At 44.8% G+C, this 26,070-nt stretch overlaps 1 protein-coding gene and 1 pseudogene across 1 annotated transcript in view; both read right to left on the minus strand.

Annotated features, from left to right (window-relative positions):
* Positions 1–23,267, minus strand: part of SIRT1 (sirtuin 1) — a 66,388-nt gene extending 43,121 nt beyond the window's left edge. The window contains exon 1 of the mRNA XM_054523398.2: positions 23,178–23,267. The gene's annotated coding sequence lies outside the window, so the exon portion shown is untranslated. The remainder of the gene's footprint in view (positions 1–23,177) is intronic.
* On the minus strand, positions 1,611–24,676 carry LOC100937554 (large ribosomal subunit protein uL11-like; annotated as a pseudogene).
* Positions 24,677–26,070: the final 1,394 nt, after the last annotated feature.

Below are 26,070 nucleotides of genomic sequence, written 5' to 3' on the forward strand. Positions count from 1 at the left end.
GAAGTCAGTCATGTGGCTATATACAAGGGAGCCTCAGTGATTGTATTGTTCAGGATGACAGATTGGAGTTATGGGCAAACAGAGATAATGACCACCACTAAAACGTGCTCCAGCTATATGTCCAAGTTGTCAGCTGGATCCACTCATTATAACTTTATTATAACCTATTAGCCTTTCACCTAATGAATCCACTCCTTTAATGGTGTCATGGCCAGAATGTTTGTGTCCCCTCAAAATTCATATGTTGGCTGGGCACAGTGGCTCACACCTGTAATCCCAGCACTGTGGGAGGCTGAGGCGGGCAGATCACGAGGTCAGGAGTTCGAGACTACCTTGGCCAACATGGTGAAACCCCATCTTTATAAAAATACAAAAATTGGGATGGGCACGGTGGCTCACACCAGTAATACCAGCAGTTTGGGAGGCTGAGGCAGGTGGATCATGAGGTCAGGAGTTCGAGACCAGCCTGGCCAACATGGTGAAACCCTGTCTCTGCTAAAAATACAAAAAAATTAGCTGGGGGTGGTGACAGGTGCCTATAATCCCAGCTACTAGGGAGGCTGAGGCAGAGAACTGCTTGAACCTGGGAGGCGGAGGTTGCAGTGAGCCGAGATTGTGCCACTGGACTCCAGCCTGGGTGACAGAGTGAGACTCCATCTTAAAAAAAAAAAATAATTAGCCAGGCACAGTGGCACACGCCTGTAATCCCAGCTACTCAGGAGACTGAGGTAGGAGAATCATTGGAACCGTGAGGCAGAGGTTGCAGTGAGCCAAGTTCGCACCACTGCACTCCAGCCTGTCCGACAGAGCAAGACACTCTCAAAACAAACAGAAATTCATATGTTGAATTCCTAACTCCCAAAATGATAGTATTAGGAGATGGGGCTTTTGAGATATGATTAGGTCATGAGGGTGGAATCCTCACAAATGGAATCAGTGCCCTAATAAAAGAAACCCAGTCAACTTGCTCACTCTGTTTCCCCCATGTGAAAACACAGCAAGAAGACAGCCTCCTGTAAACCAAGACGAAGACACCAGAAACCCAACCACTCTGGCACCCTAATCTCAGACTTCCAGCCTCCAAAACTGTGAGAAACAAATGTTTGTTGTTAAGCCACCCAGTCTATGGTAATTTTCTACAGCAGCAGAGGTGACTAAGGCAAATGATGTCTTCTGATAAATAGAAGTGTTCATTTTATTTATTTATTTATTATTTATTTATTTTTTTGAGACAGAGTCTTCCTCTGTTTCCCAGGCTGGAGTGCAGTGGTGTGATCTCTGCTCACTGCAGCCTCTGCCTCCTGGGCTCAAGCGATTCTCCTGCCTCAGCCTCCCAAGTAGCTGGGGTTACAGGCACATGCCACCACACTTGGCTAATTTTTGTATTTTTAGTAGAGACAGGGTATCCCCACATTGGCCAGGCTGGTCTCAAACTCCTGACCTCAAGTGATCCACTCGCCTCGGCCTCCCAAATTGCTGGGATTACAGGCGTGAGCCACCGTGCCCAACCCAGAAGTATTCATTTTAATGTAGACTAACTTATCAATTTTTTTCTCTATATTGGGTTCCTTGTTTTCATATTTTTTTTTCCACCAGTTGTCAAATGATCCTTTATTGAAATATTTTCCTTTGTGCTTAACTGGCTGGGCATTCCACAGCACCACTGTTGATGTCATCTATGATGTCATGAGGGTGGCGGCCATCAACATTACAGCCCACAGACTGGGCAGTCCCCAGGATCTCTTTAATGGTTCCAGAGAGTTCTCTGGCTAAGGATCGGTGCCGCATCTGTCGAGCAACATTGACGATCTCATCAAAAGTGATATTCCCACTGTGTTTAATGTTTTTGTTTCTTCCCGTCTCTTGGTGGTTCCTTGAGGGCTTTGATGATCAGGGCAGAGGCAGAAGGCACCACCTCAATCTGGGCCTGTCTGTTCTGAATGGTCAGTTTCACTGTAATCCTCAGGCCCTTCCAGTTACCCGTTGCCTTGGCAATGTCATCACCAACCTTTTTTGGAGACAGACCCTGGGGGCCGATCTTGGGGGCCAGGGCAGAAGTGGCACCGACTTCACCTCCGGTGCACCTCAGGTATACGACTTTGATCTCGTTGGGGTCGAACTTCGGCAGCATGGTGGAGGCGGCTGGTGTTGGATGAACCTGGATTCGGAACGACGGAAGAAAGTTGCACCTTGGCCTCCTCCGAGCCAAAAGCCGAGAGCTGTTTTCATATTGTTGTGTTTCATGTTTTCTTTTCTTTTTTTTTTTTTTGAGACGGAGTCTCATTCTGTCACCCAGGCTGAAATGCAGTGGCGTGATCTCAGCTCACTGCAACCTCCACCTCCTGGGTTAATGCCATTCTCCTGCCTCAGCCTCTCAAGTAGCTGGGACTACAGGCACGCGCCACCACACCTGACTAATTTTTTTGTATTTTTAGTAGAGACGGGGTTTCACCGTGTTAGCCAGGATGGTCTCGATCTCCCGACCTCGTGATCTGCCCGCCTCAGCCTCCCAAAGTGTTGGGATTACAGGCGTGAGCCACCACGCCCGGTCTTGTGTTTTCTATATATTCTAGAAAAAGTCCTTTGTCAGATTGGTGACTTGCAAATATTTCTCCCAGACTGCAGCTTATCTTTCATTCTCTTAAACATGTTCTTTGCAGAGCAGAAGTTTCCTATATTGTTGTTGTTTTGAGACAGAGTCTCGCTCTGTTGCCCAGGCTGGAGTGCAGTGGCCTGATCTCGGCTCACTGCAACCTCCGTCTCCTAGGTTCAGGCGATTCTCCAGTCTCAGCCTCCTGGGTAGCTGGGATTACAGCTGCCCGCCACCACACCTGGCTAATTTTTGTGGTTTTAGTAGATATGGAATTTCGCCATGTTGGCTAGGCAGGTCTCGAACTCCTGACCTCAGGTGATCTGCCTGCCTTGGCCTCCTAAAGTGCTGGGATTACAGGCGTGAGCCACTGCGCCCAGGCAGAAGTTTTTTATATTGGTGAAGATCAGCTTACCATTTATTTTTCTTTTATGAATTTTACTGTTGGTACTATGTGTAGAACTCTACCTAACCCAAGGTTCCAAATATTTTCTTTAGTTTTTCTTCTGAAAATTTTCTTTTTCTTTTTTTTTGAGACAGAGTCTGGCTTCGTAGCCCAGGCTGCAGTGCAGTGGCGCGAACTTGGCTCACTGCAACCTCCACCTCCCTGGTTCAAGTGATTCTCCTGCCTCAGCCCCCCGAGTAGCTGGGAGTACAGGTACCCACCACCACATCTGGATAATTTTTGTAATTTTAGGTCGGGCGCGGTGGCTCACGCCTGTAATCCCAGCCCTTTGGGAGGCCTAGGCTGGTGGATCACAAGGTGAGGAGCTTGGGACCAGCTTGGCCAATATGGTGAAACCCCATCTCTACTAAAAATACAAAAATTAGCTGGGTGTGGTGGCGCTTGTAGTCCCAGCTACTAGGAAGTTTGAGGCAGGAGAATCGCTTGAACCTGGGAGGAGGAGGTTGCAGTGAGCCGAGATCGCATCACTGCACTCCAGCCTGGGCGACACAGCAAGACTCCACCTCAAAAAAAAAAAAAAAAAAAAAAAAAAAAAAAAAATCAATTGCTCATGCTTCCGTAGGTCCCCTTCTGGACTCTATTCTGTTCCATTGATGCAAATGTCTATCCTTTCACCAACACAGTACTACGCTGTCTTTTTTTTTTTTTTTTTTTTTTCTGAGACAGAGTCTCGCTCTGTCACCATGCTGGAGTGTAGTAGCTCGATCTCAGCTCGCTGCAACCTCCACCTCCCCAGTTCAAGCGATTCTCGTGCCTCAGCCTCCTGAGTAGCTGGGACTACAGGCGCGCATCACCATGCCCGGGTAATTTTTGTATTTTTAGTAGAGACGGGTTTTCACCATGTTGGCCAGGATGGTCTTGTTCTCCTGACCTCGTGATCTGCGTGCCTTGGCCTCCGAAAGTGCTGGGATTACAGGCATGAGCATGAGCCACCGTGCCTGGCTCTATGCTGTCTTGATTGTGTAGCTTTATACTAAATCTTGAAATCAGATAGTGCCAGTCCTCCAGTGTTTTTCTTCTTCTTCAAAATTGTTGAGGCTGGCCGGGCACGGTGGTTCACGTCTGTAATCCCAGCACTTTGGGAGGCCGAGGAGGGTGGATCACTTGAGGTCAGGAGTTCAAGACGAGCCTGGCCAACATGGTGAAACTCCATCTCCACTAAAAATACAAAAATTATCCAGGTGTGATGGTGCACGCCTGTAGTCCCAGCTACTCAGGAGGCAGAGGCTGCAGAGAGCCAAGATCGCACCACTGCACTCCAACCTGGGTGACACAGCAAGACTCTGCCTCAAAAAATAAAAAAGAAAAAGCTAATTAACAGGCCAGGTGCGGTGGCTCACACCTGTAATCTCAGCACTTTAGGAGGCTGAGGTGGGTGGATCATGAGGTCTGGAGTTCAAGACCAGCCTAATCAACATGGTGAAACCCTGTCTCCACTAAAAATACAAAAATTAGCCAGGCATGGTGGTGCAGGCCTGTAATCCCAGTTACTCAGGAGGCTGAGGCAGGAGAATCGCTTGAACCTGGGAGGCGGAGGTTGCAGTGAGCTGAGATCGCGCCACTGCACTCCTGCCACAGCAATAGAGCAAGACTCTGTCTCAAAAAAAAAAAAGAAACAAAAAAAAAAGAAAAAAGAAAACATATCCATCACCTCATACACTTATCATTTTTTTTGTAGTGAGAACATTTGAAATATATTTTAGCCAGTTTTAAAATATATAGTGCATTATTATTAACTATGGTGACCATGCTATGCAGTCAACCTTAAAAACTCATTTCTGTCTGGGCGCGGTGGCTCACGCCTGTAATCCCAGCACTTTGGGAGGCCGAGGCGGGCAGATCACGAGGTCAGAAGATCGAGACCATCCTGGCTAACACAGTGAAACCCTATCTCTATTAAAAATACAAAAAATTAGCCGGGCGTGGTGGCAGGCGCCTGTAGTCCCAGCTACTCGGGAGGCTGAGGCAGGAGAATGGTGTGAACCCGGGAGGTGGAGCTTGCAGTGAGCTGAGATCCCGCCACTGCACTCCAGTCTGGGCGACAGAGTGAGACTCTGTCTCAAAAAAAAAAAAAAAAAAAAAAAATTCATTTATCTTGTCTAACTGATCATTTGGAAATACAATTAATTTTCAATATTAACTCCAATTTTACTAAACTCACTTATTAGTTCTAGAAGCTTTTCTGTAGATTCTTTGAAATTGTCTACATGGACTATCATGTTGTCTGAGAACACAGACATTTTCATTTCTTTTTTTTCAAATCTGCATGCCTTTTATTTAGTTGTTCTTGCCTTATTGTACTGGTTATGATTTCATACAATGTTGAAGGGGAGTAAAGACAACAGATATCCTTATCTTGTTCCAGATATTAGGAGGAAACATTCATTCTTTCACTATCTTTTTTAAGACAAAGCGTCTCACTCTCTTTTCCAGGCTGGAGTGCAGTGGTGCTTACTGTAACCTTGAACTCCTTGGCTCAAGCAGTCCTCCTGCCTCAGCCTCCCAAGTAGCTGGAACTATAGGTGCATGCCACCATGCCCAGCTAATTTTTTAATCTTTGTAGAGGCAGGGTCTCACTGCGTTGCCCAGGCTAGTTTTGAACTCCTGGGCTCAAAGGATCCTCCCACCTCGGCCTCCCAAAGTGTTAGAATTATAGGCATGAGCCACTGTGTCTGGTCCCAGGCTTTCACTATTTAGTATGACGTTAGCTGTAAGTCTTTTAGTTTTTTTTTTTTTTTAACAGATATTCTTTCTCAGGTGAAGAAAGTTCCTTTTATTACTAGTTTGCTGAGAGTTTTTATTATAAATAGGTGTTAAATGTTGCTAAATTTTTTTTGCATCTATTGAGATGATCATATGGTTTTTCTTCTTAGAAATGTTGAAATGGTGAATTACCTTCTTTTTTTTTTTTTTTTTTTGGTGTAGGGGGACAGAGTCTTCCTCTTGTCACCCAGGCTGGAGTGCAATGGCACGATCTAGGCTCACTGCAACCTCTGCCTCCCAGGTTCAAGCAATTCTCCTGCCTCAGCCTCCCAAGTAGCTGGAATTACAGGCACCCACCACCACGCCTGGCTAATTTTTGTATTTTTAGTAGAGACAGGGTTTCGCCATGTTGGCCAGGCTGGTCTCGAACTCTTGACCTCATGATCCACCCACCTCAGCCTTTCCCAAAGTGCTGGAATTACAGGCATGAGCCACCATGCCCAGCCTGGTTTTGTTTTGTTTGTTTTTTTTTTTAAGACAGGGTCTTACTCTGTCACCCAGGCCAGAGTGCAGTGGCGTGACCATAGCTTACTGCTGCAGACTCAACCTCCCAGGCTCAAGCGATCCTCTGGCCTCAGCCTCCTGAACAGCTGTACAAGGAACGAGCCACCATGCCTGGTTAATTTTTAAATATTTTGGCCAGGTGCAATAGCTCATACCTATAATCCAGAACTTTGTGAGGCCAGGGCAGGCAAATCGCTTGAGCCCAGGAGTTTGACTAGCCTGGGCAACATAGCAAAACCCTGTATCTACAAAAAGAAAACCAAACCAAACCAAATATTAGCCAGGTGTGGTGGTGTGGGCCTGTAGTCCCAGCTACTGAGGAGGCCGAGGTGGGAGAACGACCTGAACCCAGGAAAGACGGTTGAGGCTGCAGTGAGCTGTAATCATGCCACTGCACTCCAGCCTGGGTGACAGAGTGAGACCCTGTTTCAATAATAATAATAATGATAATAATAATTTTTATATTTGTAGGGACAGGGTTTCGCTTTGTCACCCAGGCTGGTCTCAAACTCCTGGGCTCAACCAGTCCCCCTGCCTTGGCCTCCCAAAGTGCTGGGATTATAGGCGTGAGCCATCATGCCTAGCCCACTAATTGATTTTTGAATGTTGAGTTAGCCTTGCATTTCCAAAATAACTCCCATCAGATTCAATTTGATAATATTTTGTGGAAGATTGTTGTATCTATGATCATCGGTGACATTGATCTGTAGTTTTAATTTCTTACATCGTTTTCTTGTTTTGGTATCAGAGTAACACAGACTAAAAAGTATAAGGAGTTGGAAAGTGTTTCCTTCTCTTCTGTTTTCTGGTATTACTTCTTCCTTAAATGTTTGATAGACTGGAGTTGTCTACCTTGGATAATTTTTTAACTGCAGATACAAGATAGCTTGTATCCTTCAAGAAATTGATCCAGCCAGGCTCGGTGGCTCACGCCTATAATCCCAGCACTTTGGGAGGCGGAGGTGGGTGGATCATCTGAGGTCAGGAATTAGAGACCAGCCTGACCAACATGGAGAAACCCCATCTCTACTAAAAATACAAAAATTAGCTGGGTGTGGTGGCCCATACCTGTGATCCCAGCTACTCGGGAGGCTGAGGCAGGAGAATTGCTTGAACCCGGGAGGCGGAGGTTGCGGTGAGCCGAGATCACGCCACTGCACTCCAGCCTGGGCAACAGAGTGAGACTCCGTCTCAAAAAAAAAAAAGGTAGGCTTATTCTGTCTTGGCCAGTAACAGAAATCTTGAAAAGTCTTTTACTGATCACATATCATACTTCTCTACTACAAAAATGTATCTTTAAATGGAAATTTAATTAAAAAATGTTTTTCCTGAGTGTTAAAAATATTTCTTCTGGATTGAGCTATCATTACCATTATTATTATTATACAACTTGCCAAAATAACATTAATATAATATTCATAATTACTAAGAAAATAAAATTTTATTGGAAGTACATTTCTTAATGAGATGAATTGGACTTTATTTTTTCAAGGCCAGGCATGGTGGCTCACATCTGTAATCCCAGCAATTTGGGAAGCCGAGGCCGGTAGACCACCTGAGGTGAGGAGTTTGAGACCAGCCTGGCCAACATGGTGAAACCCTGCCTCTACTGAAAGTACAGAATTAGCTGGGTATGGTGGCGGGCACCTGTAATCCCAGCTACTTGGGAGGCTGACACAGGAGAATCTCTTGAACCCTGCAGAAGGAGGTTGCAGTGAGCTGAGATCGTGCCATTGCACTCCAGCCTGGGTGACAAGAGCAAAACTCCATCTCAAAATAATAATAATAATAATAAAATAAATAAATAATTTTTAAAAATTAATTTAAGTGTGTGTAAATGAATATTAGTCATTACTAGAATGAGACAGCCTCAGCATCAATCAGCTGTGAAAAACCTTGTTTCACATATATAAAGTGGAGGGAATTTTGCTACAACTATGTCACTCAATTCTTCAAACTTTCCAGTTATATGCCAAAAATCACAAAATTTTCTGTCTTCAAAAATTGTCCTTAATGACCTATTACGTGACAATTTGATTAGTTTCTCCTTTGGCTTTTGGAAAGCAAATAACTGGAAACTACCTTACTTTCAAAAGGATTTTTACTCAGTCATTAGAGTCATTCATTTTCTCAGTTTGTGAGAAGTTTGGCAAGACTTACCAACCATTAGTTGTACCTAATTTTCTTCTACTAGACGCACCTTGTTTAAGAAAGTTTGGGGAATATTAAATATTATTAAATTCTACACAACACAAAGTTTTTGATAAAATTATTTTATCTTATCAAGTACCTTGAATATATTTTTCTCAAAACCTTGAAATTCCAGATGTAGCTCAATGTATACAAAAATGTTGTCCAATAGAAACATAATGAGTCATGTATGTTAATTTTTTTTTTTTTTGAGACGGAGTCTCTCTCTTGATGCCCAGGCTGGAGTACAGTGGCAAGATCTCAGCTCACTGCAGCCTCCACCTCCTGGGTTCAAGCGATTCTCCTGTCTCAGCCTCCCAAGTAGCTGGGACTATAGGCGCATGCTACCACACCTGGCTATTTTTGTATTTTTAGTAGAAACAGGGTTTCACCATGTTGGCCAGGCTGGTCTCCTGACTGCAGGTGATCCACCCGCCTTGGCTTCCCAAAGTGCTGGGATTTACAGGCATGAGCCCCCGCATTCGGCCAGATTAAATCGACTTTGGTGTAACATAAATTAATCTGTTTTGTATTGCAAGTGATAAAACATAATCTTAAATATAAGACCCTTATTATGCTGAGGCGGGCATACTGCTTGAAGACAGGAGTTTGAGACCAGTCTGGGCAACATGGCGAAACCCTGTCTGTACTAAAAATATAAAAATCAGCTGGGCATGGTGGTGCACGACTGTAGTCCCAGCTACTCGGGAGGCTGTGGCACGAGAATCACTTGAACCCAGGAGGCAGAGGTTGCAGTAAGCCAAGATTGAGCCACTGCACTCCAGCTTGGGTGACAGAGCAAGACTGTGTCTTAACAAGATGTGGCATATATATAAGCAAATGTGCATATGTACATATTGATCCCTGGTATTTGATTTTTAGGAACAGTTGAATAAAAACCACAAAATAATTCTATTAATTTAAAATGAATCCTAATATTATGCCATTAATTTTTTAGATAACACCACACATTTTTCCTATGTATTTAGCAAAAAATAGAAAGTCATATAATGCTAAAATATATATATTTTATATATATAATATATATTTAGACAGAGTCTCACTTTGTCACCCAGGCTAGAATGCAGTGGTATGATCTGGGCTCACTGCAACCTCTGCCTCCCAGGTTCAAACGATTCTTCTGCCTCAGCCTCTTGAGTAGCTGGGATTACAGGCGCGCACTACCACATCCGGCTAATTTTTGTATTTTTAGTAAAGATGGGGTTTCACCATGTTGGCCAGGCTGGTCTCAAACTCCTGACCTCAGGTGATCCACACACCTCGGCCTCCCAAAGTGTTGGAGTTACAGGTGTGAGCCACTGTGCCCGGCCTGAAAATTAATCAGTTACTCCAGCTGCTGGAATATGATTTTACTTTTTGGCCACAGAAACCATAAAATATCAAACATTTCAAAAATGGAGATACGATGGGGTGGTAGGCAGAATTCTAAGATGGCCCCTGCCTCAAGATTCTTGCCCCTTTGGTGTGTATGCCCTGTATGATCCCCTCTCCTTGAGCGTGGGCAGGGCCTGTGAACATGATGGGATAGCCGATCCTTTGATTAGGTTATATTATAGAAGACTGTTTCAGCAGATGAGAGAATCTCCAGCTGGTTATAAAGTAAACTGCTATGTTGTGAGGGTGGCTGTGAGAGGGCCATGAGGCAAAGAGCTGCAAGGGCTTCTGGGGGTTGATAGCCAGTAAGGAAGCTGGGACCTCAGGCCTACAACTGAGAGAACTGAATTCTGTTGATGACCACTAAGTTTGGAAGAGGACCCCATCCCGAGCCTCAAATGAAATCAGACCCCCAGACTACGCCTTGATTGCAGCCTGTGAGAACTGAGTATTCAGTTAAATCCTGCTGGGACTTCTGGAAACTTAGATAATAAAGGTGTGTTGTTTTGAGCTGCTAAATTCATGGTTCATAGTAATTTTTAACGTAATATAAAAATGAATACAGATGGCCTATAGTAAGGAACTAAGTATTATTGATATGATTTAATACAACATGTTCTAGATGGATACAGTGGCTCACATCTGTAATCCCAGCACATTTGGAGGCTGAGATAGGAGGACTGCTTGAGGCCAGGAGTTTGAGGCTGCAGGGAGCTATGATAGCTCCACTGCGTTCCGGCCTGGGTGACACAGCAAGACCCTATCTCAATACAATAAAATAAATAAGATAAAATAAAATAAAATAAAAATTTTCTAACTACTGAATTGAATAATCCACATGCACTCTAAAAGAAATTATGAAATTATGAGTGGGCCATGGTGGCATGAGCCTGTATTCCCAGCTACTCAGGAGGGAGGGTCACTTGAGGTCAGGAGTTTGGGGTTGCAGTGTATTATGCTTGCTCCTGTGAGTAGTCACTGCAGTCTAGCCTGGGCAATGCAGATGTTATCAAATGGAACTAGAGTCTGCTTACCCTATCTATACAGTTTTGAAGCGGAGAAAGGAAGGTGTTTATTTGTGGGGCAGCAGCAAAGAGGATCAGGCAGCTAACACTTAAGTCCCAACCTCCCAGATGCCTTGCAGGTAAAGATTTTTTTTTTTTTTTATTTGAGACAGGTTCTTGCTCTGTTGCCCAAGCTGGAGTGCAGTGGCTCCATCATGGCTCACTGCAGCCTTAAACTCCTGGGCTCAAGTGATCCTCACACCTCAGCCTCCCAAGTAGCTGGGACTATGGGCGTGAGCCACCATGCCTGTAGATTTTTGTAGAGATAGGGTTTCACCATGTTACACAGGCTGGTCTCAAACTCCTAAACTCAAACCATCCACCTGCCTGGGTCTCCTACAGTGCTGCAATTATAGGCATGAGCCACTGCACCTGGCCTGCAGGTACAGATTTTTAAAGACGGGGGTGAATTCCAGGAAAGCAGAAGTTAAAGGCAAAATCATAAACCAGTAGATGGAGGTTATGCATTGGTTTGGCCTAAAAAGGTGGAATATCTTGAAGTGGGGGAGGAGGGCGCTTCCAGGTCACAGGTAGATTCAAAGACTTTTTCTCCTATGTTAGCTCTCGCTTGTGGGTGTGACTTCCTCCAGTCCCCTCAGGAAGAAATTTGGAACAAATTTGGTCAGAGTTCAGTCTTCAGTTCTCCTTTGTCTGAGGTCTTTGTGCCAGAGGATCCGTTTGGTGGGGGTCTGGGTTTCTGAAAAACAACTCAGACACATATGTTCAGATGTTTTCTTTAGTTTCTATAGGGGAACCAAACATACTGTGATTTTTAACTTCCTTGTTTTTTTCTTTTTTTTCTAAGACAGAGTTTCGTTCTTATCGCCCAGGCTGGAGTGCAGTGGCATGATCTGGGCTCACTGCAACCTCTGCCTCCGGGGTTCAAGCGATTCTCCTGCCTCAGCCTCCTGAGTAGCTCGGATTACAGGCATATGCCACCATGCTTGGCTAAGTTTTTTGGTATTTTTAGTAGAGACGGGGTTTCTCCATGTTGGTCAGGCTGATCTTGAACTCCTGACCTCAAGTGATCCACCAGCCTCAGCCTCCCAAAGTGCTGGGATTATAGGCGTGAGCCACCATGCCCGGCCTTAACTTCCTTTACTATGGCTTTAAGCTGTCTTCTTGATTATCAAGTTGCTCCTTTACTTCTCAAGGCTAATTAGGTGCCTGGAATTTCCCTTGAAGGAACTCAAGGTTTTCCTTTATTTTTGTGCTTCAGGGGCCCGCAGGCCCCTTCGCCCCTAAGAAGGGTCCCTACTCTGTCTCAGGATCACCACCGCTTCCATAGTCCACATTAATTTCAGAACATCCCAACAAGACCAATATATCTCCTTTATAAATCAGTGATTCACCCTAAACAGAAATATGTTTAAGTCTGGGAAAGGCAGGAAGCTCTAAGGAGGATTCATGGTATCTTGATTAACACATGTCCATTCCAGTTGTCCATTGGTTTGGCATCTTAGAAGTTCTCACACTTGGGACTTTGTCACACTGCAGTCATATTCAGGATGGAGGTTGGGAATGACTTTTTTTTGTAAAGTGGGATGAGTGCTGCTACGGCAGGGAAATAGGAAGGATAGCCTGAGACATGCTTTAGGGAGGGTATGCAAGGAAGTTGAAGGCGTGGAAATAGAGTTTCTTAAAATTCTACACATCTAGGCCGGGCATGGTGGCTCATGCCTGTAATCCCAGCACTTTGGGAGGCCGAGGCAGGTGGATCACAAGGTCAGGAGATCGAGACCAGCCTGGCCAACACAGTGAAACCCTGTCTGTACTAAAAATACAAAAAATTAGCTGGGTGTGGTAGTGGGCCACTGTAATCCCACTACTCGGGAGGCTGAGGCAGGAGAATTGCTTGAACCTGGAAGGTGAAGGTTGCAGTGAGCTGAGATTGCGCCACTGCACTCCAGCCTGGGCGACAGCGCGAGACTGTCTCAAGAAAAATTCTACACATCTGTGTATCCCCTAGAAAGTCTTCCTGTTCTCCAGTTTGAAGACTTTGACCCTGAAATACGTGTTCCTCCCAGTCAACGACTTTATCTTATTATCTTTACTCCCTTCCTATTCTCCCTTCCCTTAGCACCAGGCTAAGTTGACATTGGCCTGGTCAGTAGACATTGGCCTCCCCCTTGGGACCAAGGAGACTCTGCCAGAAATAGGGTCCCCTGACTGGACAGGGCAGGATAACTGCAGTCAAATTCTTGCTTCCTAATCTCCATTACATTGATTTCCTGTGGCCTTTTACCACCTCATTACTTCAGAAAGGCAGATTACCATATGAAATGAACCATTTCCTCTAATTACTCTTAAATTCAACATAGATGTGTTGAACCCTGGGTAAAAGCTCTGTGTTTCTTTGGAGTGTGAATAGTGGGAGGTAAGGGAGATAGACCCGCTGGGGAAATAGATTCATCTATAGAAAACTCAGATGTACAACTATTTCATTTAGGCATCACCTGTGCTCCTGAAGATCCCACATCAATTCAAACCTTACATTTTTCAAGACTAATTTGGACAAAGGACTGTGGTGAAACCATTTCTGTTTTGCAGCTAAAGCAGCAACAATATTAGCAATTAAATTAGCTACCCAGCTTTGAAATAATGTAATTTTGATAATTTTTTTACTTTGGGAAATTTGCATTATTTCCAAATTTACACATTGAAAGAATATTTATTAATACTCTTACATCACAGGATTTCACCATCTTATAATTCAAATTCTCAGTGTGTCTGCACTGTCCAAGGAAGAAAAGTACTGTAACTGAATTAAATGTTTTGAGGAGGGCCCCTTATTCTGTAAATTAAACATCTGGGGTCGCCAATGCTGGCAGAGTGTAGGGCACTTGGTGGGTGGGCAGCACGTGAATTCTGCGTTGAACTCACTCTCAGGGTACATAGTACATATGGTGGAAATCACACGGTTTCAGAAAATCGTGAATAAGTCAAAGGAGACTTTTTTTTGGGGGGTGCTGTGTCAAACATTAATATATGTTTAAAATTAACAAACAAACAAAAAAACAGGATGGTAGGAAGCAGCTTTGTTCTGCCTGAGGGTAGAATGTAATGGCTCAGTACCGCCATCAAATTGGGATTTTCACTTCTACTCTCCAGTCAAGCCTTCAGTGCAAATGGAGGGGGCAGGGGTTGGGGGTGGGGAGGGTAAGGAGGTGTTTGTTCTTCCCTCATGCATGCATTCTTTCCCTCTCAGACCAAAGGGATATGGGAGACGCAAAACCTTAACTAAGAGAGCTGGAAGAAGGTCCATCTGAAAACACACTCAAAAACAAACCCACGGCACTGCCAAGGGAAAGGGGTACTGAGCCGCAGGAGAACTGTATCCAGAGTGGCCGATCTCCTCTAGACCACAAGGTCAGGGGGAGGAGGGTGGTTTGCTTCTAGGTCAGCCCTCAGGCCCTCGTGTGACCCAGGGAGTGGGAAGATACCAAAATCTAAATCTCAATGTAGGTCTCAAAGTTTATTTTAAATAATGCAATAGAAGACAATGACAGCAAAAAGGCTCAGTGAATCTTTGAAAGGGATCATTGTAAAGACACAAGAATGGAACCCAGGTGGAACTCAGCTGGCGGTGGTTTCCCTTTACTTGCTATTAAAATCCTCTGGGGAGCTCTTAAAATCCCAATGCTAAGGTTGGACTTCAGACGAACTACAACAGAATCTGTAGGGGTGGGACCCAGATATGAATATTTTTAAAACTCCTCAGCTTATTCCCATGTGCAGTGAAGGCTGCTTTTGCAGCGAGCTGGGAGCCCACCTCTTACCTTCCAGGCAAAGGCTCATTGCATTTTAGTTAGCATGTTCTATTTATAAGTCAAGCTGATTTAGTCTGCCATAAATACTCAAGGGTAGACAATGATATTAGGGCATACTTGATATTTGGGGTATATATTCCACAGGAACTATGAAGAAGGGTTTTTGTTTGTTTTGAGACAGTCTCGCTCTGTCGCCCAGGCTGGAGTGCAGTAGCGCAATCTTGGCTCACTGCAACCTCCGCCTCCTGGGTTCTCATGCCTCAACCTGCTGAGTAACTGGGATTACAAGAGCCTGCCACCACGCCGTGTCTGGCGAAGAAGGTATTATTATTTTTATTAGTTGGCTTCTTCCCTTTCCTTTTTTCTTTCTTTTTTTCTTTTCTTTTCTTTCTTTTCTTTTTTTTTGAGAGGGAGTCTTGCTCTGTCGCCCAGGCTGGAGTGCAGTGGCACAATCTCGGCTTACTGCAACCTCTGCCTCCTGGGTTCAAAGCGATTCTCCTGCCTCAGCCTCCTGAGTCGCTGGGATTACAGGCGCCTGCCACCACGCCCGGCCAATTTTTGTATTTTTAGTAGAGACGGGGTTTCACTATGTAGGTCAATCTGGTTTCGAACTCCTGACCTCAAATGATCCACCTGCCTCGGCTTCCCAAAAGTGCTGGGATTACAGGCATGAGCTACCGCACCCGACCTCCTTTGTTCTTACAAACCACAGTGGCTTTAAGTGAACTAAGTGCTACTCTGAGGCCTGAGAGACTCTGATTTAATCTCTCTAGGCCTCAAGTCTCACTCTGTTGCCCAAACTGAAGTGCAGTGGCATGATCATTGTTCATTGCGGCCTCCACCTCCAGGGCTCAAGCAATCCTCCCACCCCAGCCTCTGGAGTAGCAGGGACTACAGGTGTGTGCCACCATGCCTGGCTAATTTTTAAATATTTTGTAGAGACTGAGTCTCACTGTGTTTTCCAGGTTTATCTTGGACTCCTAGCCGCAAACAATCCTCCTACCTAGGCTTCTCAAAGTGTTGGGATTACACATTTATTTAACTTCTTCCTCCTACTTTTTTCTTATAGAATACAGTAGTTTTAAATGAGTTGGTAAGCATTTCTCCAAGCAATTCAAAGTGCTTGATTTGATTTCATTCTTCCGTAGTAGATGTGTAGGTAGAAGTCAGTTTACATTTGGGAAACAAAGCTCAAAGCTGAGAAACATCAATATTACACAGATAACCCTTCCGTGGCAAGGTCAATATTTTGAGTGTTGTGCTTCCTAGCCTGATGTTTTACCCATCAGATTTGACCGCTCAGTTATAGCAATTAAGGAAACTGATTAGTGTTATCTCATCTTCACAGTTCTTTTTTTTCTTTTCTTTTCTTTTTTTGAGACGGAGTCTCACTCTGTCCCCTAGTCTGGAATGCAGTGGCACAATCTTGGCTCTCCGCAAGCTTCGCCTCCTGGGTTCAAGCCATTCTCCTGCCTCAGCCTCCCAAGTAGCTAGGACTACAAGCGCCCGCCACCACGCCTGGCTAATTTTTTGTATTTTTAGTAGAGACGGGGTTTCACTGTGTTAGCCAGGATGGTCTCAATCTCCTGACCTTGTGATCCGCCCGCCTCGAACTCCCAAAGTGCTGGGATTACAGGCGTGAGCTACCGCACCCAGCCTCATCTTCACAGTTCTAAAGGTCTTTCTTCGCCTGTTTCAAAAAAAAAAAAAATGTGGTGGAAAGAACACAAATGTCCATTAACTGATGTATGGATTTTAAAAAATGGCATAGCCATACAATGGAATATTATTTGGCCATAAAAAAGAAAGAAGTAAGGTTGGCGCAGTCCTTACACCTGTAGTCCCAGCACTTTGGGAGGCTGAGGCAGGCGGATCAGCTGAGATCAGGAGATCGAGACCAGCCTGACCAACATGGAGAAACCCCATCTCTACTAAAAATACAAAATTAGTGGGGCATAGTGGTGCATGCCTGTAATCCCAGCTACTTGGGAGGCTGAGGCAGGAGAATCACTTGAACCCGGGAGGTAGAGATTGTGGTAAGCTGAGATTGCCCCATTGCACACCAGCCTGGGCAACAAGAGGGAAACTCTGTCTTAAAAAAAATAGAAAAAAAACCAAAAAAACAATGAAGTGGCTGGGCGCCATGGCTCACACCTATAATCCCAGCCCTTTGGAAGGCTGAGGCAAGAGGAATGCTTGAGCCCAGGAGTTTGAGACCAGCCTGGGCAACATAGGGAGACCCTGCCTCTACAAAAAATCTTAAAATTAGTTGGACGTGGTGGCATGCACCTGTGGTCCCAGCTACTTGGGAGGCTGAGGCAGGAGGATCAATTGAGCTCAGGAGGTCAGGGCTGCAGTGAGCCATGATGGTGCCACTGCACTCCAGCCTGGGTGACACAGCAAGACCCTGTCTCAACAAACGAAGAAAGAAATAAAGTACTCATACATACTACAACATGAATGAACCTTTGAGACATTATGCTAACAAACCAGTCACAAAAGACCACATGTTATATGATTCCATTTATATGCAATGTTCAGAAAGGGCAAATCAATAGAGACAAAAAGTAGATTAGTGGTTGCTTAGGGTGGGGGATAATAGGGAGATACAGGAGTGATAGCTAAAGTATACGGGGTTCTTTTAGAAGTAATGCAAACGTTCTAAAATTGATTGTGGTGATGGTTGTACGTATACGAAAAGCCACTGAATTGTACACTTTGGGTGAATTGTACGGTATGTTAATGACATATCAATAAATCAATTTTTAAACTATGAAAAGATATTCAACTTCATTCATAAGAGAAAGAAACATTAAAACAACAGTGAGCAGTGCTCGCTTCAGCAGCACATACGCTAAAATTGGAATGATACAGAGAAGATTAGTGATATTAAACATTTATATAAAAGAAAACCCAACAGTGACCAACCATTTTTCACTCATCAGAGTGGCAAACATTTAAAAGTCTGAAATATTTATCCTGGGCAAGAGTGTGGGAAAGTTGGTGTTCTTGTGCACCATTGGTGGGAGTTATAAATTGTGGCAGCTCTCTTGCAGTGAAGTTTGCTAAGATCTTTTTTTTTTTTTGATAAAACCTTTTTTTTTTGATAAAACCTTTATTTTTTTTATTTTATTTTTTTTAAGATGGAGTCTTGCTCTGTTGCCCAGGCTAGAGTGCAGTGGCGTGATCTCGGCTAAATGCAGTCTCCGCCTCCCAGGTTCAAGAGATTCTCCTGCCTCAGCCTCCAGAGTAGCTGGGATTACAGGTGCCCACCACCACGCCCGGCTAATTTTTTGTATTTTTAGTACAGATGGGGTTTCACCATGTTGGCCAGGCTGGTCTTAAACTCCTAACCTCATTATCCACCTGCCTCAACTTCCCAAAGTGCGGGGATTACAGGTGTGAGCCATCGGGCCTGGCCGCTAAGATATTTTATGATTCAATATACATGTACGTTTTGATTTAGCCACTCCACTTCTAGGAATTTATTGTACCATATATTTATCAAGCATGAAAATGATTACTGCAACATTGTTTGCAATAACAAAAACTGAAACAACCAAAAGTCTATCAACACAGAATTGAGTAAAATAAAATAAATCCATTTATAAAATTTATAAATAAATACCACTATGCTGTTAAAAGAATTAAAGTGCAGAACACTTTGTACAAAAAGGGAAGAAAATGAGAATAGGAATATATATGGACCAGGCATGGTGGCTCATGCCTGTAATCTCTGCACTTTGGGAGGCCGAGGCAGGGGGATCACAAGGTCAGGAGTTCGAGACCAACCTGGTCAACATTGCGAAACCCCATCTCTACTAAAAATACAAAAAATTAGCTGGGCATGGTGGCAGGCGCGTGTAATCCCAGCTACTCGGGAGGCTGAGGCAAGAGAATCGCTTGAACCTGGGAGGCGGAGGTTGCAGTGAGCCAAGATCGTGCCACTGCCCTCCAGCCTGAGTGACAAGAGGGAAACTGCATCTCAAAAAAAAAAAAAAAAAAAAAAAAAAAAAAGAATATATATGGCTGGGCGCCGTGGCTCACGCCTGTAATCCTGGCACTTTGGGAGGCCGAGGCGGGCAGATCATGAGGTCAGGAGTTCGAGACCAGCCTGGCCGATATGGTGAAACCCCGTCTCTACTAAAAATACAAAAATTAGCCAGGCATGGTGGTGGGTACCTGTAATCCCAGCTACTCAGGAGGCTGAGGCAGAAGAATCTCTTGAACCAGGGAGGCAGAGGTTGCAGTGAGCCGAGATCGTGCCACTGCACTCCAGCCTGGGTGATAGAATGAGACTCCATCTCAAGAAAAAAAAAAAAAAGAATATATATGTATGGCTGGACGGCTCACGCCTGTAATCCCAGCACTTTGGGAGGCCAAGGTGGGCAGATCATGAGGTCAGGAGTTCGAGATCAGCCTGGCCAACATGGTGAAACCCTTTCTCTACTAAAAATACAAAAAAAATTAGCCGGGCGTGGTGGTGCACACCTGTAATCCCAGCTACTCAGGAGGCTGAGGCAGGAGAATCGCCTGGACCCTGGAGGCAGAGGTTGCAGTGAGCTGAGATCACACCATTACACTCCAGCCTGGGCAACAGGGCAAGACTTCGTCTCAAAAACAAAAAACAAAAACCAAAAGAATATATATGTATGTATTTGCACAAAGGATATGCAATAAACTAATGGGAACGGTTACCTGGTTGTGTGAGAACTAGACAGATGAGAGATAGAAGTGGATGTGAGATTTTTCACTGAATACTTTTTCGTATTGCTTTTTGAGCCATGTGAATGTGTAACCCAAAGAAAATCAAATTTAAAACATTAAGTTTTAAAATGACTGAAATAAAGCTTATCCACATATAGTAAAATATAACTTGTATAAGTTTAGGTGAAAAATACACGTTGCAGAATAGTATAGAGAGCACTCTTTCATTCATTTCTTTCAATTAATAGATGCTTTTGAGTTCTTAATCTGTGTTCTAGACACTTGGGATATGGAAGTAAACAAAGCAGCCAGGCTCCTGCTCTCATGGAGGTCACATTTTAGCAGTGAATAAGTAAGCACGCACTTAAATGAACAAGGCAATCTCAAACATAGTGATGGAGAGTGACTTAGATTGGGCAATAGTTACTTGATGGGTGTCACTACAGGCATCTGTGAGGGAGTGACACAGGAGCTGACATCTGAGTGAGGGAACCTGGGAAAAGAAAGTGGTCCACGACCCGGCGCGGTGGCTCACGCCTGTAATCCTAGCACTCTGGGAGGCCAAGATGGGTGGATTGCTTGAGCTCAGGAGTTCAAGACCAGTCTGGGCAACATGGTGAAACCCCATCTCTACAAAAAATACAAAATTAGCTGGGCGTGGTGACATGCGCCTGTAGTCCCAGATCCAGAGAGGCTGAGGTGGGAGGATCCCTTGAGCTCAGGAGGCAGAGGTTGCAGTGAGTGCAGCAGGGCCACAGTAGAGTGAGACCCTGCCTCAAAAAGAAAAAAAAGAAAAACGAAAAAGAAAGACAAGAAAGTGTCCAGGAAGATAATGTAGTGAGGGCAAGGGTCCTGAGGCTGGAAGAAGTTTGACAAGTTTGAAGATCTGAGTGGCAGAAGATGAAGTTAGAGTGGTAGTCAGGGGACACATCATGGGTTTAAATTAAAGATTAAACATGAAAATATCTGGAAAGATACACAAAAATCTTATTAACAGTGACTATTTTGTGCATGCGAATTGGAGATGAGAATCGGTAGGACTCTTTAATTTCCTATATTCTACTAGAGTTTGATTTTTTAAAGCATTTTAATATGCATAAAACAGAGATACGCTTCAAAGTAAAAAACATTAATACAATATTAAGCAGCAATCAGTGAAGGTAAACACTGTACTAGCAGCTTGATAATTCCTTTGGTTCTAGTCCCCCTAGTGGTGATGATGAGGTAGTGCTGGTGATTATGTCCCAGCACAAACATCCTAGAGTGAGAGCTAAAATATCTTTAACACAACTCTGAAACACTCGGTCGGGCACGGTGGCTCACGCCTGTAATCCCAGCACTCTGGGAGGCCGAGGCGGGTGGATCACCTGAGGTTGGGAGTTCGAGACCAGCCTGACCAATTGACCAACATGAAGAAACTCCGTCTCCACTAAAAATACAAAATTAGCTGCACGTGGTGGTGCATGCCTGTAGTCCCAGCTACTTGGGAGGCTGAGGCAGAAGAATCGCTTGAACCCAGGAGGTGGAGGTTGCGGTGAGCTGAGATCGCGCCACTGCACTCCAGCCTAGGCAACAAGAGCGAAACTCCGTCTCAAAAAAAAAAGAACTCTGAAACACTCAACAGAAGTTTGAATTCTTGAAATTGTGTAATCCTTGCCAGATGATGGTTGGGAAAAATCATAACATTGCTATTACAATCACAGCAGTCATCAACTGTATATCAGGAAGCAGGGGCCAGCAAAGTCTTTAGTTTTTAAAATTAAAACATCAGGAAAACTCTCCACTGGGATTGTCTTGAAATGGTATGGCTTAAATGCCCAGGCGTTGGTCCCCATCTCTTCTGAGCCTTTGCTCGAGCCTATCCTGCCCTGTCTTCTCTCCACTTTGGCAAAACCGCCTTTGCCTCCCTGCTAGCTTCTCCAGCAACTTACTTTGCCCCCCACATTAACTCGCCCTTTAGCACTCCCTGATGAGGATAATAATAGCTGACATTTATGAAGCTGTTATTGGGTACCAGATACCATAGTAATTCATGCTATCTTGTTTAATCCTCAAACGAACCCTGTGAGGGAGGTGCTATTTTCATCCCCCCTGTACAGATGAAGAGGGGCAATGAGGCACAGGACCATTCAGTGGGATCCCACAGCTGGTAAGTGGTAGCTGACCAAGAAGAAAGGAAAAAGCCGCCCTTTCCTCCCTGCTTGCTCAGCTACCACTTACTAGCTGTGGGATCCCACCTAATGGCCGTGAATCCCTGTCTGACTGTAGACCACATGCATTTAAGCAGCACACTGTATTTGAATGTGCTGTTTCTATTTGGATACTTAATATATATATTTTAATAAGTGTAAATCATGGGTCATCATAAATCCAAATGTCTATAGGGGCCAGAATGTGAGTCCAGAGAACTTGATATATATACATATATATATACATATATATATATAAAAAATACACATATATATTTTATATATGTGTGTGTATATATATGTGTGTGTGTGTGTGTGTCTATATATATATATATATATATATATTTTTTTTTTTTTTTTTTTTTTTTTTTTTTTTGAGACAGGGTTTCATTCTGCCACCCAGGCTGGAGTGCAGTGGTGAGATCATGGCTCACTGCAGCCTCAACTCCTTGGGCTCAAGTGATCCTCCCATCTCAGCCTCTTGAGTAGCTGGGACTACATATGTGTGCAACTATGCCTGGATAATTTTTTTTTTTGAGATAGAGTCTCGCTCTGTTGCTCTGCCTTGTGGGTTCACGCCATTCTCCTGCCTCAGCCTCCCGAGTAGCTGGGACTACAGGCGCCCGCCACCACGCCCAGCTAATATTTTGTATTTTTAGTAGAGATGGGGTTTCACTGTGTTAGGCAGGATGGTCTCGATCTCCTGACCTCGTGATCCACCCGCCTCAGCCTCCTAAAGTGCTGGGATTACAGGCGTGAGCCACCGTGCCCGGCCACATTGGATTCTTTTCTATCTTTTGAGTTTTTACTATGTGAATGTATTTTTCAAAAAAACATTTTAATGATCACAGAAAACTACTTCCAGAAGTTGAGGCCAATAACTTACATATGTGGTCTGATATGGTGTGCTATAACATCCTCATTGGAAGGAGGACACTCCATGTTCTTATCACAGCAAAACATATGCCACTCACATATGTTTGGAATCGTTTCAAAGCTATATAACTCTTGGTGAAGTTAAATAGATACGTGACAATGCCAGAGTGACAATGCTCTCCTGCAGACCAATTAAAAGGGAGTCTCAGGGCATGGGTATAGGTTGTTTTGTTTCGTTTTGTTGAGACAGAGTCTCGCAGTGTCACCCAGGCTGGAGTGCAGTGGTGCAATCACAACTCACTGCAGCCTTAACCTCCTGGGCTCAAGCAATCCTCCCATTGCTCCTGAGTAGCTGGGCCTACAGATACATGCCACCATTTTTTAAAAAAATTTTTTTGTAGAGACAGGGTCTCATTATGTTGCCCAGGCTGGGTCTCAAACCCCTGGGCTCAAGAGATCCTCCCATCTCTGCCTCCCAAAATGCTGGGATTACAGACGTGGGCCACTGTACCCAGCCAGCATGGTTTTTTTGTTTTTGTTTTTGTTTTTCTTTTTTTTGGCTCCCCTCAATGATTCTAATGTGCAGCAAGGTGTCACGTAGACCAAGGATGTTAATCTATAAGAAATATTAATGGAATAAAAACAAGAACTTGTAATACATACTTTCTATGCCCTAGGCCTTGTCCTCTGTGGTAAATTCAGAGAATCCATTTGATTCAGTGATAGATTCACAAATGCCATACGATTCTGCGATAGCCCAAGCTTGCCAAATGAATGTCTGCCAAAAGGAAGTGAAATAAATAAATATAGAATAATATTCATGAGCAGATTGATGGCTCAGCAAAAGTTCCTTGAGAAAATGGTATATGCCTAGCTGCAGGAGGTGTAAAAGGAATCTATTTTAGTGGTTCTTCCCATAAGGAACTTAGATTGCAATTAAAGAGATAAGACAGGGGCCGGGCGCGGTGGCTCCCTCCTGTACTAGGGCCATCTAGTCCCTCCCCCTGAAGGCAACTACTCTTATGGGTTGCTTGTGAATCCTTCCAGAGACATTATTATCGTAAGTTAAATAGTTCTTTTTTATTTTTTGGCTTCAGATAGGAATTTTCTTTTTTTTTTTTTTTGAGACGGAGTCTCGCTCTGTCACCCAGGCTGCAGTGCAGTGGTGTGATCTCGGCTCACTGCAAGCTCCACCTCCCGGGTTCACACTATTCTCCTGCCTCAGCCTCCTGAGTAGCTGGGACTACAGGCCCCCGCCACCACGCCCGGTTAATTTTTTGTATTTTCAGTAGAGACCGGGTTTCACCGTGTTAGCCAGGATGGTCTCCATCTCCTGACCTCAGGTGATCCGCCCGCCTGGGCCTCCCAAAGTGCTGGGATTACAGGTGTGAGCCACCGCGCCCGGCCTGAAAACGCTATTTCAACAGCCTTTGAAGAATCATTTACGAATTTCTAGGTATTCATATATTCTATGTCTGACTTAACAGTAACGCCTTTTGACTCATCCGGTTCTTGGACCAGGACACTGTCTTGCTCTGTAAGCCAGGGAGAGATTTTATTAGGCTATTTTACAAATGCAGGGTCTGAAACATAAAAAGGTTACGGTCCGGGCAGGCTATGTTCTCTTTCTACTGGATCTTAATCTTAAGCTGGACCGGATCAGTAGATTGAGAAGCAGGCTTTAGAGAGCCTAGTGTCAATCTGGAATCTAAGCCCTTCTATCAGAGGGCAAAACTCGTGCCCAGGACCCCAGCCTTAGCGGGGAGCAGGGGCCCGTGTGTCGGGAAATAAGGACGAATGGTTGCAGGCACAGTTTCTGGAACCCGCGTTTTGTGCCTCCTTTGCTCGTATTTGGAAAAACCGCTGGGGAAAGGCGCCGATTTCATTCTGCAATACATAACTTTGAAGGGAGACTGAAAGGAAAAACGAGACGCGGAAAGGGTCAGGTCAGAGTGCGACTTTCAGGGCCGCGCAGAGCCCACCTGTGGGCTGGCTAATTTTCATGCTCGCTCGGAGCTTCTGGAGCTTGTAGCCTCTTGTTTTCCAGCCTTTCTCCTTTTGATTTGAGATTAGTTTCAGTTTACCTACTTCCAGAGTAGGGTATTCGATGTAAAAACAGCACTTACGGAGGGCGGGGGCGGAAAGGCGGGCGGTGTCCCTGGAGTATGAAAGTAACTGGCTTGTTTCCGGTTCCTCTGTGGCGCCGTTATCGCGATGCCTTATGGGAGTTGTAGTCTCGGGTGAGAGACGCTTCCCGGGAGGGAGGAACAGGCCCCCAAGGCCTAGGATTGAGCATCGGATTCTCCGTGTCTTGTGTGTGTGGTTCTTTTCCATTCTCCCCTGCCTTCCCCTCCCCTCCCCTGCCCTCCCCTCCCCTCCCCTCCTTTTTCTTTTTTCTGACGGAGTGTCACTCTGTTGCCCAGGCTGGAGTGCAGTGGCGCCATCTCGGCTCACTGCAACCCCCGCCTGCCTGGTCAAGCAATTCTCCTGCCTCAGGCACCGGAGTAGCCGGGACTATAGGCGCCCGCCACCACACCCGGCTAATTTCTGTATTTTTAGTAGCGATGGGGTTTCACCATTCTGGCCAGGCTGGTCTGGAACTCTTGATCTCAAGTGATCCACCCGCCTTGGCCTCCCAAAGTGCTGGGATTACAGGCGTGAGCCACCGCGCCCGGCCTCCACAGAGCTTTAACTCTGTTAAAAAGGTCTACATAATTTCTACTATACGCTATATTCTTCCGTACAGAAGAAAAATTATGGGATGACTACATCGACTTCACACAGTTAAAAAAGTATAAAAGGAAATGAAAATCTTCTTTTGAGTACCTGCCCAGTTCCTCCCCTAAAAGAATACTGTTGCTTGCTTTTTTTTTTTGAGATGAACTTTGGATCTTGTTGCCCAAGCTGGAATGCAACGGCGCGATCTCGGCTCACTGTAACCTTCCCCTCCCGGGTTCAAGCGATTCTCCTGCCTCAGCCTCCCTAGAAGCTGAGATTACAGGTGTGCGCCACCACTCCCAGCTAATTATTAGTAGTAGTAGTAGTAGAGACGGAGTTTCACCATGTTGGCCAGGCTAGTCTGGAACTCCTGACCTCAATCAGGTGATCCACCCGCCTTGGCCTCCCAAAGTTCTGGGATTATAGGCATGAGCCACTTCGCCCGGCCTGCTGCTTGCTTTTTTTTTTTTTTTTTTTTGAGACGGAGTCTCGGTCTGTAATCCAGGCTGGAGTTCAGTGGCACGATCTTGGCTCACTGCACCTCCACCTCCCGGGTCCCGGTTAAAAAAATTCACCTGCCTCAGTCTCCCGAGTAGCTGCTGGGATTACAGGAACGCACCGCCATGCCACGCTAAGTTTTGCTTTTTTTTTTTAAGTAGAGATGGGGATTTCACCCTGTTGGCCAGGTTGGTCTTGAACTCCTGACCTCATGATCTGCGCACCTTGGCCTTCCAAAGTGCTGGGATTATAGGCATGAGCCACTGCTCCCAGCCTGTTGCTTGCTTTTTAAAGGCAGTTATCTTTAGAAAAAATTACAAGTGCAAATGTACATACTATT

The sequence above is a fragment of the Pongo abelii genome, chromosome 8, assembly GCF_028885655.2.
Source record: "Pongo abelii isolate AG06213 chromosome 8, NHGRI_mPonAbe1-v2.0_pri, whole genome shotgun sequence".
Classification (NCBI taxonomy): Eukaryota; Metazoa; Chordata; class Mammalia; order Primates; family Hominidae; genus Pongo; species Pongo abelii.